The sequence below is a fragment of the Heterocephalus glaber genome, unplaced genomic scaffold, assembly GCF_053883595.1.
Source record: "Heterocephalus glaber isolate CG9 unplaced genomic scaffold, H.glaber_assembly_v1.0 deba00001472, whole genome shotgun sequence".
Lineage (NCBI taxonomy): Eukaryota > Metazoa > Chordata > Mammalia > Rodentia > Bathyergidae > Heterocephalus > Heterocephalus glaber.
Window position 1 is genome coordinate 88,201,902 of NW_028258315.1, and position 15,528 is coordinate 88,217,429.

Below are 15,528 nucleotides of genomic sequence, written 5' to 3' on the forward strand. Positions count from 1 at the left end.
TCCCCACCCCGTTGTGAGGCTTAACTTCAAGGATGAAGGGCTATCCCTGTCGCCCTGTCGCTGAAGCCACCTGCAAGTCCCAGAAGTGCTTGGCAGTTTCCGGAGGGGGGACCGGGATGGGCGCCTAAGCCGGGGATGCGGGTCAGGCGCTCCGCGACTGCGGCCTGCGGGGAGGCGCGGCCGAGAGCCGCGGCCCCCGCCCGGCACGGCCCGGCCAGGCCCGGCCCTCCACCGCCCCCCGCGGAGGCGCCCGGCCCCCCAGCAGCTCCTCGGGAATGCTGGGAATGGGAGTCAGGGCCTCCGCGAGCGAGCGGGCGGGCGGGCGAGCGGGCGGGCGCGCGGGGCCGGGCGGGGGCCGCGGGGCGCAGGCGGACGGCCGCGCGAGCGCGCGTCTCGGGACTGCGGCGGGAGCCGCCCCCTCGGCCGCCGGCCCCGCCCGGCCCGGCCCTCGGAGCGCAGTCCACCTCCTTCCTCCCTCCCGCTCCCGCCTCGCTCCGCCTCCTCCTCCCGCTCCGGACCGCTCCGCGCCGGCTCCGCTCTTCTGGGCAGCCCGGGGCTGAGGCGACGTGAGGTTGTAAAAATCCATGTGGGACGGCCCCGGGCGAGCATCGGAAAGGTGAGACGCCGACGCGGGGCCGGGCCGGGCCGCTCGGCCGCCTCCCACGGGGCGCCGTGCCGCCCTCGTGCGGGTCCCCCGCTCTCGTGGGGAGCTGCATTGCGTTATCTGGGGGAGCCGAGGGGTGAACCTTCCGCCTCCATCAGGGCTTTCTGGGGCGGGGAAGGATGGGGCGGCCTACGGGCGGATCTGCTGGATGTGTAAAACCGGCTTGGAGCAAGTGCACGGTTCCCTCGGTGCCCGCCGCTCGCTCTCCCGGGGGGCCCGGCCACTCCCGCATTGCCCCTTGGGCACCCACCCTCACTGCCTCGCCTTTCTTCTCTGGTCCCCTCTTTTGCCTGGCTTTCCCACTGGCCTCGAGGGGTGGGGTGTTCTCGGGGCGGGGGTCGCACAGACCCCTAAGCTGAACGAAGTGGGGAAAGGAGAGCTCCAGCCCGGGGGCTGAGGTGCTTGGGCGGCTGGCTGGGCTCCGAGGGAGCAGGTTTAAAAAAAATCCGTATTAGGGAAAATGAAGCCGGATTTATTGGGGAGGGGGATTGGAGTTGGTGGTATATGAAGAGGGATACGATTTGAAATTAAACTGAACAGCATTCCTGCCTCCCTTTCTCTGTCTCCTAATTATACAAGAAAGGAGGTACTTAGTAAGGTGTACCTAATTATTATTATTATTATTATTATTTATTACTGTCCCAACCTTTGAAAGATCATTTTAGGACAGTGAAGATTAAGGACTGCTAGGTGCAGGACAATCAAATGCACTCGTAAACACTCTGTTTGCCCCTGCCTTGTTTATTTTGTACTTAGGGGTCTCTGTTCTCCTCGCCAGAGAGGGAAGGTCCGCACTGTTAGAGGAGGGTCAATTTTAGGCGGCTACCTGCCTTTGCTGGATGAAAGACTATTTTACTCCCCGAGCGTGAATTGTCAGTTCCCTCTGTGATTGACAGTCTCACCTGCCACTTATGTGGGTGGAACGGGGACCAGTAGCATCCCAAGAGCCAATCAATGCTCGAGAGAGGAGGGCTGCTCCCACTTGTCATGGTTAGTTTCCTGGTTGGTTCTTTTAAGTCAGTGGTTTTACTTAACCATTGGTTTCCACCAGGTATAGGGCTCCAGCTGTGAGAGGCAGACGAGGGAGAAAACTCTAAGAAAATGGGCTTAGAAGCAAGTATGTTTGACCTATGTTTTCTCCCCCCATCCTCTCGTTTATTAGTTGTAGTAGTTGAAGATGCTGAGGGCATTGGTTTAAAAATGAAAATGAATCAGTGTAAAGAATGAGGTGGGGTGGAGTAGGGTGGTGTTGGGGGTTGGAATTGCTTATCTTTTCCTCCAGATTTCAGTGTTCTTTATGAGACATCATTTACTGTTGAGCTATGTGGAAAAAGGGTGTGGCATTTTGTCTCCTATGCTCACTCTTGTCCTTGTAAAGTCACATTGTTTCTGAATATACAGTACTTGGCTCTTAGGACGGATTTATAAGATATTTTATATTTATATTTTTATTTATAAGATATTTTATAAGATATTTTTGAAGCAGGCAAATGTGCTTTATTAGGATTACCATGCATAGGAAGTATTTCTTTAGTTATAATACTGTAACACAACTTACAGAAGTGAGGGCTGCCTTGTTCTCTTTTGCAGGATGTCAGTTTAGAGGTGGTGATGAGGTCAAGCTATATTCTTTCTGGAGGGTAGAAGAGTTTGCCTTTTTCTAATGTGAGCCATCTTGTCGGTTTGCTTTTTCTGCTCTACTAAAAGGGTTTCACAATTTTGGGGGTAGGGGGTTTTGATAGGGATGGAATCATGGCTTTCACTACTAAGAATTTCATGCTTGATGAATTGTGGGCGTAGGACCAGTTCCTTCTCCATTCTCTGCTAGTGAAAGGCTGGTTTTCCAACACGTTTCTCCTTGAATTCATTAGAAAAACTACTAGTTGATCTGAAGAGGTATCACCGTATGAAAACTGTACCTGGATGTGAACATAACACTGTGAATTCAGCATGTCATGAACAGACTGTGAATCAGAATGCAGTGAGTAGGATGGTTGTCATCTAGAAGCCAGGTCTGTAAAGGCAGTATTATTACAGTTACTATTATCATTATTACTGTTGCATTCACTGACACTGTACTGAGTACATGGACTGTGTTTTCTAAACTTTGTAGAGCCTGTGAGGTAGGTGCTAGTATTACTCCAAGTTTTAGATATGGAAACTAAAAATTAAGTACCCTGCCACAGTTCAGTGTGAAAGCAAAAACTTGAGTCCCAGTTTGTCTGACCCAGAACCCATGACCTTGTAATGGCCTTGAATTCAAATTTTGATTGTATAGTCTACACTCTGATTGTCCAGTCTGAAGTGTGGTCCTTCCTGCACACATAGAGCTACCCTGTGGAGAGGCCACTGCAGTGTTGATAGTTTTTGTATCTGCCTGTTTGCATTTCCATTTGAAGGCTGTTATTTCTGCCAACAAGCAAACTTAGCAATTTTGTGTATTACATATTTATAGTACAGCAGTTTTGGTCCCATGCAAATTTAGGTCCAAACTTGATGAAGACTTAAAAGAAGGCAAAACAAAAGAAAATCCATGCTCTTCTATTTTTCTTCATACCTGAAATTTCCATTTATAATTTTGAACAGGTCTTGCTTGAATAGAAGCTCTTAACATCAGTCAGTTGGCTCTTCCTCACTCTCCCATTAAAGGATTAGAGTTTCATTTTTTCTTTCATTTACAAAGAGGTCCTTTTTCATTAGTGATTAAATATACTTACATTTAAAATTATTCTATTAAAATAGTATGGCTTTCTTTTTATTATATTGGAAAAGCTACAGACATAAGTCTGTCCTATCCCATTGGTGAAACTCAATAGTGGAGGTTTATCAAAGCAAATATTCTGAAAAATGAGTAAGTAGTGTCGGAATCAACAAATTCATCTCAACAGATGTGTTTGACTTTGATTACATTGACTTTTGTACAGTCTTCATTTTTGCCTCCTTTTCTTGGGTACCCTTCAGCCTTTTAAAAATCAGCTAGCTGGTTAACATTTTGGCTGTTGAAAGGGAGACCTATTTGTCAATCAGTAATTAAGTTTCAGCACTGTTTATACTATTCTTTGGTATTTTGTTGCAATTATAGAAGACAGTAGAACAAATAGAAACCAGAAAAACACTGATATTCATGATAACCCGGTTCTCATAAATTTATAGCAACAGGTACTTATTTTCCACCTCCTGAGTTTTCAGGTTGATCTAGATGGGGCTTCTTTTTTTTTTTTTTTTTGGTACTGGGGATCGAACTTGGGTCCTTGTGCTTGCTAGGTGGGGGTTCTTGAGGTGGCTCTCCTGTAGGATGTAAGTCAGGTTCTAGTCTGTTCTACATGTGCTCTGAAGTCCAGACTGAAGGAGTAGAGGCTACCTGGCAGATTTTCTTCTCATGGCACAGCTGTGGAGTCAAGAGCTAAGGCAAACCAAACAAGCAAATGTCACTTTTCCTGACAATCTTCTTTTGGGACAAAGTCACAGGGGGAAGCCCAACATCTCTGAGTAAAAGTAGTCTCTACCTGTAGTTGGGGAGGGAATATTTGGTGAACTACAATCTAAATTCTCCAGTGGGTAGTGTGATATTATTGGAGAATTTTATAATTTTTTCTTCTGATTCCTGGAGAATGCAATCTTCATCTTCTTATGCCCCTTGCATTTATATTTATAACATTTATATTTATAATGTAAATATAGTGTTTAACTTTTGAATTTCAGGAATGTACCACTTTTGATTCTAAAAGGACTAGAAGCAGTATGTATATACTCATATACTATTATTAAGGCAGTGTGTTTTAGAACCTGTGATGTTCCAAAAGATAATGCAGTGATGAAAAGAGTTTTAGTCTGATACGGGTCTTGTAGTCATGGAGCTTATTTTAGGAATAGGTATAAACAAAGACTTCTTGGATGAAATGGCATTTTTGGATCTTGATGCAGGGAGACTATTGGATTTATAGATAGCGCAGTGGATGTAATAGAAATGTGTAGAGCACATGTGGATTTAATGAGTTTCTCCACTTGACCAGAGAGTAAGAAAGGTAAATACCAACAACAATAACAACAATAATAATTATGAGAATAGCAGTATTATTTATAGTTTAAATTTTATGGAGCAGTTAACTATGTGCTAGGCACTATGCTTAGCACGTTCTATCAAATACCTAGTTTAATATTGGGGTAGACACTGTTGATTGCTTACCCAACATTCATTGTCTTCTTTCTTACTAAATGGACTTGTTTTCTTTCATCTTCCCAAACTCCCTTGCAACTTAGAATGGCCGTGAGACAAGGGTCTGATAATGATGTAAATAGAAGTTGTTGCGTGGGGGCTTTCCTGAAGCCTGAATAAGGAGAACACATTTGGCTGGTACACACCAATAGCTTTTGGGCCCTTCCTGCTTCTTGCTCCTGGGTACATAGGCATAACGCCTGGATTGGCAGCAGCCAACTACAACAATGAAGACAAAACCAATGAAGATAAAGAAAAGAAGAATCTTGGTAGTAATAAATTTTTTCATTCATAGTACCAGCCCACACAGCCATCCTTGTTGTTCCCCTGCTTCTAACACTGGAGAATTAACCAAGCAAGGGTCTTTGCACTGAGCTACATCCCCAACCTATTTTAAAATTTATGATTATTACATAGGTCTTGCTAAATTGCCCAGATTTGGCTTGAATTTGCCATCTTCCTGTCTCAGTCTCCCAGAGTCTTGGGATTATAGGTTTACCCTGTACTTCTTATAGCAAGACAAAACAAAACAAAACAACAAAAACATCTTGTAGATCATACTTGCACACCACTATCTGTTCCTTACAGCCAAATACAATCCTCATTGAATCATACTTTCTCAAGAGCCCCTCAGAGTAGATGATACCATATTTATTTTACAGGTGAGACCATTAAAACTCAGAGAGATTAAGGAACTTGTCTAAGATCACAGAGCTAGTAAGTGGAGGAGATAAGAGTCCGAACAATGTCATTTTGACTTTGAGGTTTATCATCCAGCCTTAGGCTGGGTGGAATAAGTACCATAGTAGAGATAATGTTTGGAAAGTAGGTTGAAATAAGATTAAAGAGGCAACTGGGTAACAGGCTAAAATGTTGAGCTTGATTTCATGGGCTAGAGAGTATAAGTCAGAGACTGCAAGTTGGGAGACCCTTGAGGCTTAGGTACATGACATGCAGTATGTTAGTATGAGTGAAGGCAGAGGGAAAGCTGGGCACAAAGTAGACCTGGGAATAAGAGAGGAGAATGGAATTGGGTGAATGGAAATCATGGTTGGTTGTTAACCTGTAATCTTCTGAGAACAAAATGAAAGTTCCCAGAAGGTTAGTATTAACTTCTGATGGCTTCACATTTGCCAGGAAATAGGGAATGAGTAATGTAGAGAATTGCTGATGGGATGTGAATCATTATTTACCATGATTGGGTGGGAATTTCTGTTCATTGTCAGTACCATTTATTGAGACCCTGATGACCTTGTCTGACATTATTCTGGTCTGAGTCTGGCTCCATTGAGCCAGCTGAAGTTGGCAGAGGTGAATGATAAAGTCAGAGGATGCCACAAAGAAGCAACAGATTCTGTCAATGGACTTATTTCTGTGTGTCAATTGCTAAACATTCTAAAGCTTTCTTGGGGTGAGTGGGTGGGGGCTTTAACTTTCTCCCCTTCCCCTCACTTAAAAAATCTATGGAAGAAAGTATTTAATTTGCCTTAGTGCTTCTCAGATGTTTTTCAGGTGAAGAAACATTTTTGTTTGTTAAATAAAAGTTTCTTTGGTCCATCAGTATATTTATAGAAAAAAAGCAGAGTTGCTCTGAAAATTCAGAGTTCAGGTTTCTGTTATCTGAGATGTCATTATGTTGAAGCCACTGCTTTAAAATGTCCCATACACACCCTCCTAGCGACAGAATTATGTGAATCTTATATCCATACAGATGTTTTATTTGAGCATCTTCTTTAATAAACACTTTTGTTATTCCACAGCTTGATGTGTCTTCGTATCTGTGGCAGAGTCTGTTACTATTCCCAGAGCCACCATCTCTCTCCTTCCAGGCATATGTTGGAAGTGACTTGCATCACTTCAATAGTAGAACATTTCATTTCCATGATAAGACCATCCAGTGCTCTCCTACTGCTGCGATGATCATAGAAGCACAGAGCCTCCATCTGCCTGAGTCCCTGAGTCGCTAAATGAGCAAAGTTTCCAGTCAACTGGAGTTGGGTATTTAATATGACTGAGAAATAAACTTTTGTTGTTTTAAGTGATGAGGATTTTATGATTATTTGTTTCTGCAGCACTTATTTTTTTAGTTTGTCCTCACTGATACGTCATCTTTTAGCTTATGTATTCAACTTTTTTTTTTTTTTTTTTTTTTTTTTTTTGGTACCGGGGATCGAACTCTGGTCCTTGTACTTGCAGGGCAGGCAGTGCTGGAACCACTGAGCTAAATCCCTGGCCCTAGTCAACTTTTTTAACTTACTTTTTTGGTTGTCTTCTGGATTTCTCTGATGCCTGGTTCTTACTTTGTACTTAGGAAAGCAGTGGCAGGCGCTTAAATCAGCTGCCCATGCAGATTTCTGTGCTAGCTGAGTCCTTGAATTGGAATACTTACTGTCAGTAACATTCATTTTCATGTTTAAAAAGAGGCTGAAGATATATTTTGTAGTGTACTTTTCTTTTAAAAGAAAAGCCTTTACCTGAGTTTGATCCCAGGTACCAAAAATGAGAAAAAAAAAAAAAGAAAAAAAAGAAAAGCCTTTAATATCCTGTTGCTTTTTTAGGTAAAAGAATCTCTGGCTTGTAGAAGAATACTGGTTTTGAGTATGGTTATGAGTTATCATACCAATGGCTACTATTAATAAAGTATGTAGTTATTGATTTTTGAAATATTTATCGAGGATTTATTTTGTGATAGGTGCTGGGGGCACATAGGTGAGCTGTAGAAGTTCCTCACTTGGAGTTTATACTCCATTTGGGAGTCATGGATAAGTTTGCTCTGTTTTATAAAGGGCACCTTGTTTTGAGCCCCTTACTGTGTGTTGAGCACTGTTGTGGGTGGTTTGTATTACTCTTCTTATGCTACCTGTACAGGTAGTCATATTGTCCCTATTTCTTAGACAAGGAAACTGAGACTTAAAGACTTTGATAAGCTTGATGAAAGCGGGAGCTTTTGCCTTTTGCTATACACTGTATCCCCAGTGCCTACAAGAGTGTCTAACACATAGTAGATGTTCATTAAATATTTTGTTAAGAGAATGAAGGAATAAAAGAACTTGCTCAAAGATCTGGATTTGAACCCACATCTGCCTGACTCTCAAGGCTGCTAAATTATCACCAGACAATGTAGGTGCAGTATATGGCTCTATAACCACAATGGTCACAACCTCTGAGCCCCACAGTGTCATTGCATAAAGCACCAGGATGACCTACGTTGTCCCACTTTCACAGCCAAGTCATCTGTGTGCTGCTCTTCTTACTCAGCCTCAGTTGGGGAAGCTGCTACCTCAGTGACTAATTGACATATAATTGGTCACCCTTCTCTTATGTGCCAGTTTAATTTCTGCCCCAGTTGAATTTCCTCAGTACTTGGAGGGCTGATTTCCAAGGCTGTGCTCCTAACCTCTTGGGCATTCTTTCTCCTTTACATCTTTGAGATTTGTTGCTTTGAAATTCCCTCATGTTCTTGAACTCTTTGACTTTGCCAAACAGAGTTCATCTTGGTCAGAGCCCAGGAAATCTGCAGTTGCTGGCGCTGAGTGGACACTCAATAAAATTAAAAAGAGAAAAAAAGAGAATGCAAGAGAAGGCAGCCAGCCCTTTCAGGAAGGAACTAAGTGATTACTTTTTTCCTGGAAGTCAGTAGTGAGATTAAGCCCCACTGGATGAGTAGGAGTCGAAAAGACATCTCTGGGATACACTTGTAGATCAAAGGCAAGTGGTAATGTTCTTAGGTCTTATACCAGCAGCTTTCCTTTGCCATGATTTGTTTCTCAAATTCTACATTTTGCTCAGTTAGCTTTTGTACTCGTGTGTGTGCGCGCGCGCGTGTGTGTATGTGTGTGTGTGTGTGTGTGTGGTGTGAGGGGGTGGGTGGTCTGCTACTGTTCTCTCTTCCTGCCTTACTGCTTTCTACCCCTAAAGGTAGTCATCATCCTGTGATTTCAGGATATGAATGAGTTGCAGGCAACAAAGTGCATTTGCCGTAAATGCATGAGGAACAAACTGTTAATTTAAGGCAGCTTCTTAGCGGGCCGGAAGACAAGAGCCTGAATGGGAATTGAGTAATGTGATTATTCTTTAAGAATACTCTGAAATCCTTATGCAAACCGTGAGAGACATTCCTGCTAAAATGATATGACTAATTATAGCAAGAAAGAGCAGAGTTTCATAAGAAATCAAACCTTGTTGTACACTGTAGTTACTAGTTCTGTAACTGTAGTGAATTTCTCCGCAACAAAGTGGATGTCGTCAGGGCTGACATTCATCCTCTGTGGTCCTGAATGATTCTGAGGCCTGGGTGCTGCTTTAGGGGTGGAGAACTCTCTGAAGATGGAGAGTTGAGAATTTCTCTGGAAGATGTGAGGTTGGTTTGGACCTGTGATCCTTGGTTACTTTTTTAGTGATACTGGTGGGCATCAAACTCCCACCGAGATGGCTTTCTTGTGTCTGGTTTAAGGCAGATTAGTCGTGTTGCCTTCCTGCCAACTGGCTCCAGCTAGCTTTCATCACCTTGAGGAGCAAGACTGTGGTTCCAGGCACAGGATCCAAGTGCAGCGGGGTTGTTGACTCTTTCACATTCACCTCTCTGATAAAGGTTTTTTTTTTGTACCGGGGATTGAACTCAGATCCTTGCGCTTGGGAGGCAGGTGGTGGAACCACCAAGCTAAATCCCCAGCCCCGGTAAGGGTTTTAATGTATTTTCTTTCCTTTTGGCAATATGTATGTTTTCTTCTCTTCCAGGCTGCGTACTTCCCTCCTACCTGTTCTTGGTTTCCCATTTTAGCTCTTCATCCAGCTTGTTCTTTAAGCTTCTCCCTGGGTGGAAGCAGGACGTTGGGTAGTGAATGAGATGAGAATTTCGCATTCCTGTGGAGTCCGTGAAAATGGGACCTGTTTGATGTGGGGTGAATATAAAGGCGACTGGGTTTCTGTGGGTGCTGCTCATTGGGCTTAGGAGCATGGGGCAGTTAGCAGGCATGGCAAGCAAAGGAAATTCTGTACCTTTTTTGTTAAGGGTAAGAAAGAACTATTTTTAAATATAGGTTTCAAATATACTGATGGGTCACCTTGAGTTCACAACATGAATAGTTAGTTAGAATAACTTCAGAGCAGATTCTTTTGGATATAGAGATGTACATTGGCTTGGGGTCAAGAGACTGAAGTTCCCTTTCTGTGTTTCCCTTATTGCTTTCTCCTTATTTGGGATATCTGATTCTGCATCATCTAGGACAACTGTCTTTAAAGCCCTTTTACCTATAGTGATATTTTTTACAACAGTTTCCTCATGTAGAGTTTCAGCTAAGTAACTATCATTCCTTAGCTATTTTAAGCTGGAAAGCAAAATGGCTTGTATACTTTAATTATGGATGGAGCTACTATATTATATATTCATTGGACGTGTGTATACTTGCTTCATGCCAGTCCTCTCCTGGGCAACAGAAGGCCTTTGCATAGAGCATATGATTTGGTGGTGGTGGGGGAGGCTCAGGGGTTGTAGCATCTAGTGGAGTACCAGAGAAACGAATAGGCAGCAGTAAGGGGTGCTTTTATGGGGGTTCTCCACTCCTCCAGGCTATCATGGAGGACTTAGGAGGCTTGATGATAAAGGGTGAAGGAAGGCTTTCCAAGAAGGTAACACCTAAGGTGTCCCCGAAGGGTAAGTGGAGTTAGCTGGATGAGGGAGGGCTTGGACTTTATGATAAACCAGTGGAAGGGATAGCACGTGTCCAAGCATGGAGATATACCAAGAGATGGGGAGACTCGGGGCTTAGAGGGGAAAATGTAGGTAGACCTGTCAAGCCTGAGTTTAGTTTGGTTGAGGGTGGGGAAATGGTGAGAGAGGCCAGCAAGAGTGTCAGAGCTTGAGAACCATGTGAGCATTAAGGAGGTGGAGCTTAACAAGCAAGAAGTCTCAATTAGGGGGCTGACACAACCAGTCTCTGAAGTCACTTTTATTTTCTTTCACTGTACTTTCATAGCAACAATTACTTGCTTTTGGTGCTTTTGGGAATGTGGAGGTTGATTTTGGGATGAAGCATTTGACTGGGAAAAGAAGGTGGTAGAATAACCTGGAGAACTGTAGATTGAATATGGTCTTGGGAATCCTAGCAGTGCCCATTGTGATTTCACTGACCAAACAGTTTATACAGCTTTACTAATGTTCAAAGTTCATTTTCCAGGTGAGGATGCTCCTGATGAAAGATCTTTGTAGGTTTTGAGACACTCTCTAAAAATATAGTTCAGGACCAAGTAATTTCCAGTGAATTTTGAGTAGAGCACAGGATATGGGAATCTTATTTTAAAATCTTTGCAAGTGTTTGTGGTTAATGGACAGAATTAAATGCACTTTTTTCGACTAATAGAGGGAAATACTTGGAGTAATTTATACTGTACAACCTTTGAGAATGGTGAGAAAGTTCATGAATAGAAGTGGTTCAATTATTCCCTGAAATGTATAAGATTGGGAGTTATGGGTGAGAACACTATTCAGTGCTCCATGCATATTGGCTGCCTCTGACTTTACACTTTTGTGCATCACATGGTAACACTGACAAATAACCTTTCATACAGTACTCTTAACTTTTGTGCCTCAGTTTATGGACCAGTGTATTGAGTGATTGTATCAAATATTGTGTGTACCTTACCTGCTGACAAGGCACTTTATTTCAGCAGCATCACCATATTTATAAGCAGTTTGTGTAATCATTTGAATATTTCTTGAATTTTGTCTTTTTTTTGGTACTGGGGATAGAACTCAGGTCCTTGCGCTTGAGCAGCAGGCGGCGAAACCACTGAGCTAAATCCCTGGCCTTTTGTCATTATTGTATAAGTAGGAACTGGAAAAATATAGGCAGTAATATAGGGAGAAGTATGAAGCTCACAATGTAACTGAGGTAAAGATGGAAACCATTAGACATGCCCAATATGGATGGTGTTTAGTCAAAAGCTTTGGACCTAATATATATATTTGTATGGAATAAGAAGAAAGTTAAAGGCCTATGTATGTATTAAATGTTCAAAATAAAGCTTTAGGGGTTATGTTAAAGAATGAGATATAATTCAGAATTCTGTTATTAGTTTTTGGGAACAGAGCTTTCTTTTTAAACATGTAAGTCTAGCCACCTTTCTGTCTAGTTTTTAAAAAATACATATTCAGAAAGACATTTTCTGCAGAAGCAGGGGACAGACAATGGATTTATCATTGGCTTTATGTATTTATTTTTGGTGCTGGGGAGAGAAACCAGGGTCTTGCACATTCTGTGTCTGAACTCAACAATTGTTAAACCTCCAGCTCTCATCAGTCTTATTTAAAAGGAGTCCACCAGAGTTGGTAACTGATTCCTTTGGTTTGCCAGTCAGCATTGGTGATCATTGTGGATTCTCTGTGTATTCTGGCAAGGAAGTGAAGAGAAATCAAAGCAAATCATGTAACACTTGGCAAAGGGTATACCTCAATGGAATTTCGTGATCCCATGGTTCCATATGGTAGAATTGTATGCTGAGGAACTAGAAAAAAATGAAATACATCCTAGTCTTTGCCTTAAGCTTTAGTGATGCTAAGGTGGTACATTCAGAGGGAAAGAGAGGAAGGAATAAGAATTATGGTTTGGAGCAGTTAACCCTAAAACCCTTTAATTCCCTGGGCTAAAAGGGTATAGTGGTGTTCTATTTACCCTAAGGGTCTGGGTGATATCTGGGGAGTTTATCTAACTTTATTTGTGGGCTCAGTCAATTTCTAGGCAAGGAATTAAGTTGGATGCAAAAATCCCAGTTCCTTTTAATACCTCTTGTGGTTATATGGTGAATGTCAAATCATGGGAAATGTTAATCAGCTAGATGATGAGAATGAATTGTCTCTTGAATTTCTAATCTTTTCTTAAAACTGAAAGACATAGTATATTGTCTGTCAAAAAGGCAGGTAATTATTGGACCAGACATTCAAGAAGCTCTTATTAACTACTTATTATGAGTCAGACACTGTGCTAACTTCAAGAATTATCTCATTTAGTCTTCACACCAACTCTTTGATCTAAGCATTACTTTTCTTGGTGAGGAAATATATGTTCAGAGACGTTAACCTCTCTTACCTGGGTTTCTTAGTTGAGTTTCCCACAGAGGCAGACCCCAAGACAGTATTCTAGTGCAAGTAATTTATTTGGGATATACATAGGACATTAATAGGTGAATGGGGATATAAGACAAAGATGAGAAGATAACCAATAGTTGGGCATTATTAAATAATTCACTGCACAGGCAACTGGTGTTTAACCCCAAAAGGAATGGTGGAGAGTTTGAAATTTAAATAATTGTATGGGCTCACATTGAGTGATAAGGAAGTAGGGGTGTAGCTCATGTCAGTTTTTTATTTTTAAAGTTTGTTTTTTATTGTGGCAAAGTATACATAACAAAATTACCATTTTAACATTTTTTTCCCCAACAGTATTGGAGAACAAATGCTGGGCTTCATGCATGCTAGGCAAGTGCTGTGCCGCTGAGCTACATCCCCAGCCCCCATTTTAACCATTTTAAAGTACATAGTTCTGTGATATATATATTTATAATGTTGTACAATCATCACCACTATCCACCTCCAGAACTTTCTCATTGTCTCAAACTGAGACTCTGTACCCATAATTAATAAATTTCCTTTCCCCTAGCCCCTGGAAAGTTCTATTCTGCTTTGTGTCTTTATGAATTTGACTAATCTGGGTACCTCATGTATATGTTTCCTTGAAAATAAGACCTAACTGGAAAATAATCAGCCGTGAGAACTAGAGATCAACAATGCCAGCCCCAGTCAGCCTATCCTTGCCTTACCTGCCATCACTATTCTCTTGCTTGGTGGCTGCTCTGTAGAGTGGCATTTTTAATCTCTAGTTTTCAAAGCTGATTATTTTCTGGTTACATCTTATTTTCAGGAAAACAGGGTAAGTGGTATCATACAGTACTTGTTTTTTTGTGTCTGGCTTATTTCACTTAGCATAGTGTTTCCAAAATTCATGCATATTACAATATAGGTCAGAATTTCATTCTTTTTAAAGTGTGACTATTATTTCATTATATGTATATGCCACATTTTTATTTCATTCCATGCCAATGGCATGTCTGTTTAGCCCCCTACAGTTAGCTTCCCAGAGTTCAGAAGAAGCCTTCAGGCAGAGATATTGCTATTGGCAGTAGAAAGTCTGTAGCACTCTAAAATGTTTGAGTCAGAGGGATATTGGTAGGGCACGTTAGCACATTTGGTCACAAGGTCCCAACCCAAGTAAATAGAGAAACTGGAATTTGAATCAGAATAGTCTGGTCTCCAAATCCCTGGTTTTAACTGTCCAACACTGAGCTGCCTTTAATTGGAAATGTAATAGTTCTCAGATCTGAAAATGAATGAGGTATGTTTCTTGCCTTCAAGAAGTTGTAAAGGATTAATCATCTGTCTTGGAAAAGGCTCCAGTGAAGATAGTGGCATTTCTTGGTGCAACTAGAAACTCACAAAGTTCTCGTAAGATGCAGTCATAGGTGGCAGATGTATGGGTCCCCTTTTTTTGGATTTCTATGGCAAAGCATTTTTGGGTCAGGCACAACTGGACTCTTCATGGAGCAACGTACTCAATGTACTCAGGACATGTACTCATTCATGTGCTGAGAATTAGAGCCATGAGTCCCAACCCATACTTCTTGATGCTAGCTGGCATTCACTGTTTCACTGTTTGTATAGCTGTGTTGTCTCAAAGCAGGCTTTATCCTCCCTTGATCCTTTTCAGTGATGTTCTATTTGTCAGAAAAGAAAGCAGAGACCAGGAACGTTAAAGAGAATACATATGGAGGCACTTAAAGTGGTTGCTTATATGCATCTGTCTCTCAAAAGACATCATTTACAAACAACTTACATTTGTCTAAAGACCTAAGATGAAATGTTGAGTCCCTGAAAGGATGACATTACTTAGATCGGTAATGCAATAAAAGGAAGGAAAAAAGTGAGAGAAATTAGCAAGAAAATGCTATCCTATATTTTAAACTAAATGTTAAATATTTTATTTTAGCACCATGTTTGTGGTGGCAGAATGTATTAGTCAGATGTCACTAGGTTGTGCTGAGATAACAAATGACCTCCAAATATCAGTGGGTCATTTTTCTCTCTCTCTGGTTAACTGTGGGTGTGTTCCATGTTGTGTTTGTTCTGGGATCCAGGCTAGAGGAGCTCTTCTTGGACAAGCCATCCTTATGGTATAGAATGAAAAACAGTGGTTTACTCCTAAGATGGCTCTTATAACTTCTGTGTGGTTGTGGCGTGTGTCCTGTCTGCTCACATTTCATTGGCTTAAACAAGTCCTATGCCCAAACCAGATATCAGTGGGGCAAGAAGGATTCTCTTCCTATAGGTGGGAGACTGTAAGAATGGATCAGCTAGAGAAGGATGGTTAATATTTTGAACAAATAATGCCATTTACTGCATTAGCTAAAATTTTACTTTCATTTACAATTTTTTGCAGCTTTTAAAACCAGCTAATCATTTTAGACTCTTTGCAAGATGTTCAATATTGTTATTCCTATTGTACTCATAAGGACGAAGCACTGTATCAAAAGATTTAATTTAAGAAAGCAACTCAGTGTGCCTGTGGTCAATGTTGATGATGATGACAGTTGTACTGAG

The 15,528-nt window shown here is 41.7% G+C and overlaps 1 protein-coding gene across 29 annotated transcripts in view; it reads left to right on the forward strand.

The window, feature by feature from the left end:
* The first annotated feature begins 460 nt into the window (after positions 1 to 460).
* Positions 461 to 15,528, forward strand: part of Erc2 (ELKS/RAB6-interacting/CAST family member 2) — a 1,049,338-nt gene continuing 1,034,270 nt past the window's right edge. For 17 of the 29 annotated variants that reach the window (XM_021244028.2, XM_021244029.2, XM_021244031.2 and 14 more), the window contains exon 1: positions 461 to 616. The gene's annotated coding sequence lies outside the window, so the exon portion shown is untranslated. Of the gene's footprint in view, positions 617 to 1,346; positions 1,782 to 15,528 lie in introns of those variants that run through there. The other 12 variants (XM_087182358.1, XM_087182357.1, XM_087182361.1 and 9 more) reach the window with 2 other exon arrangements.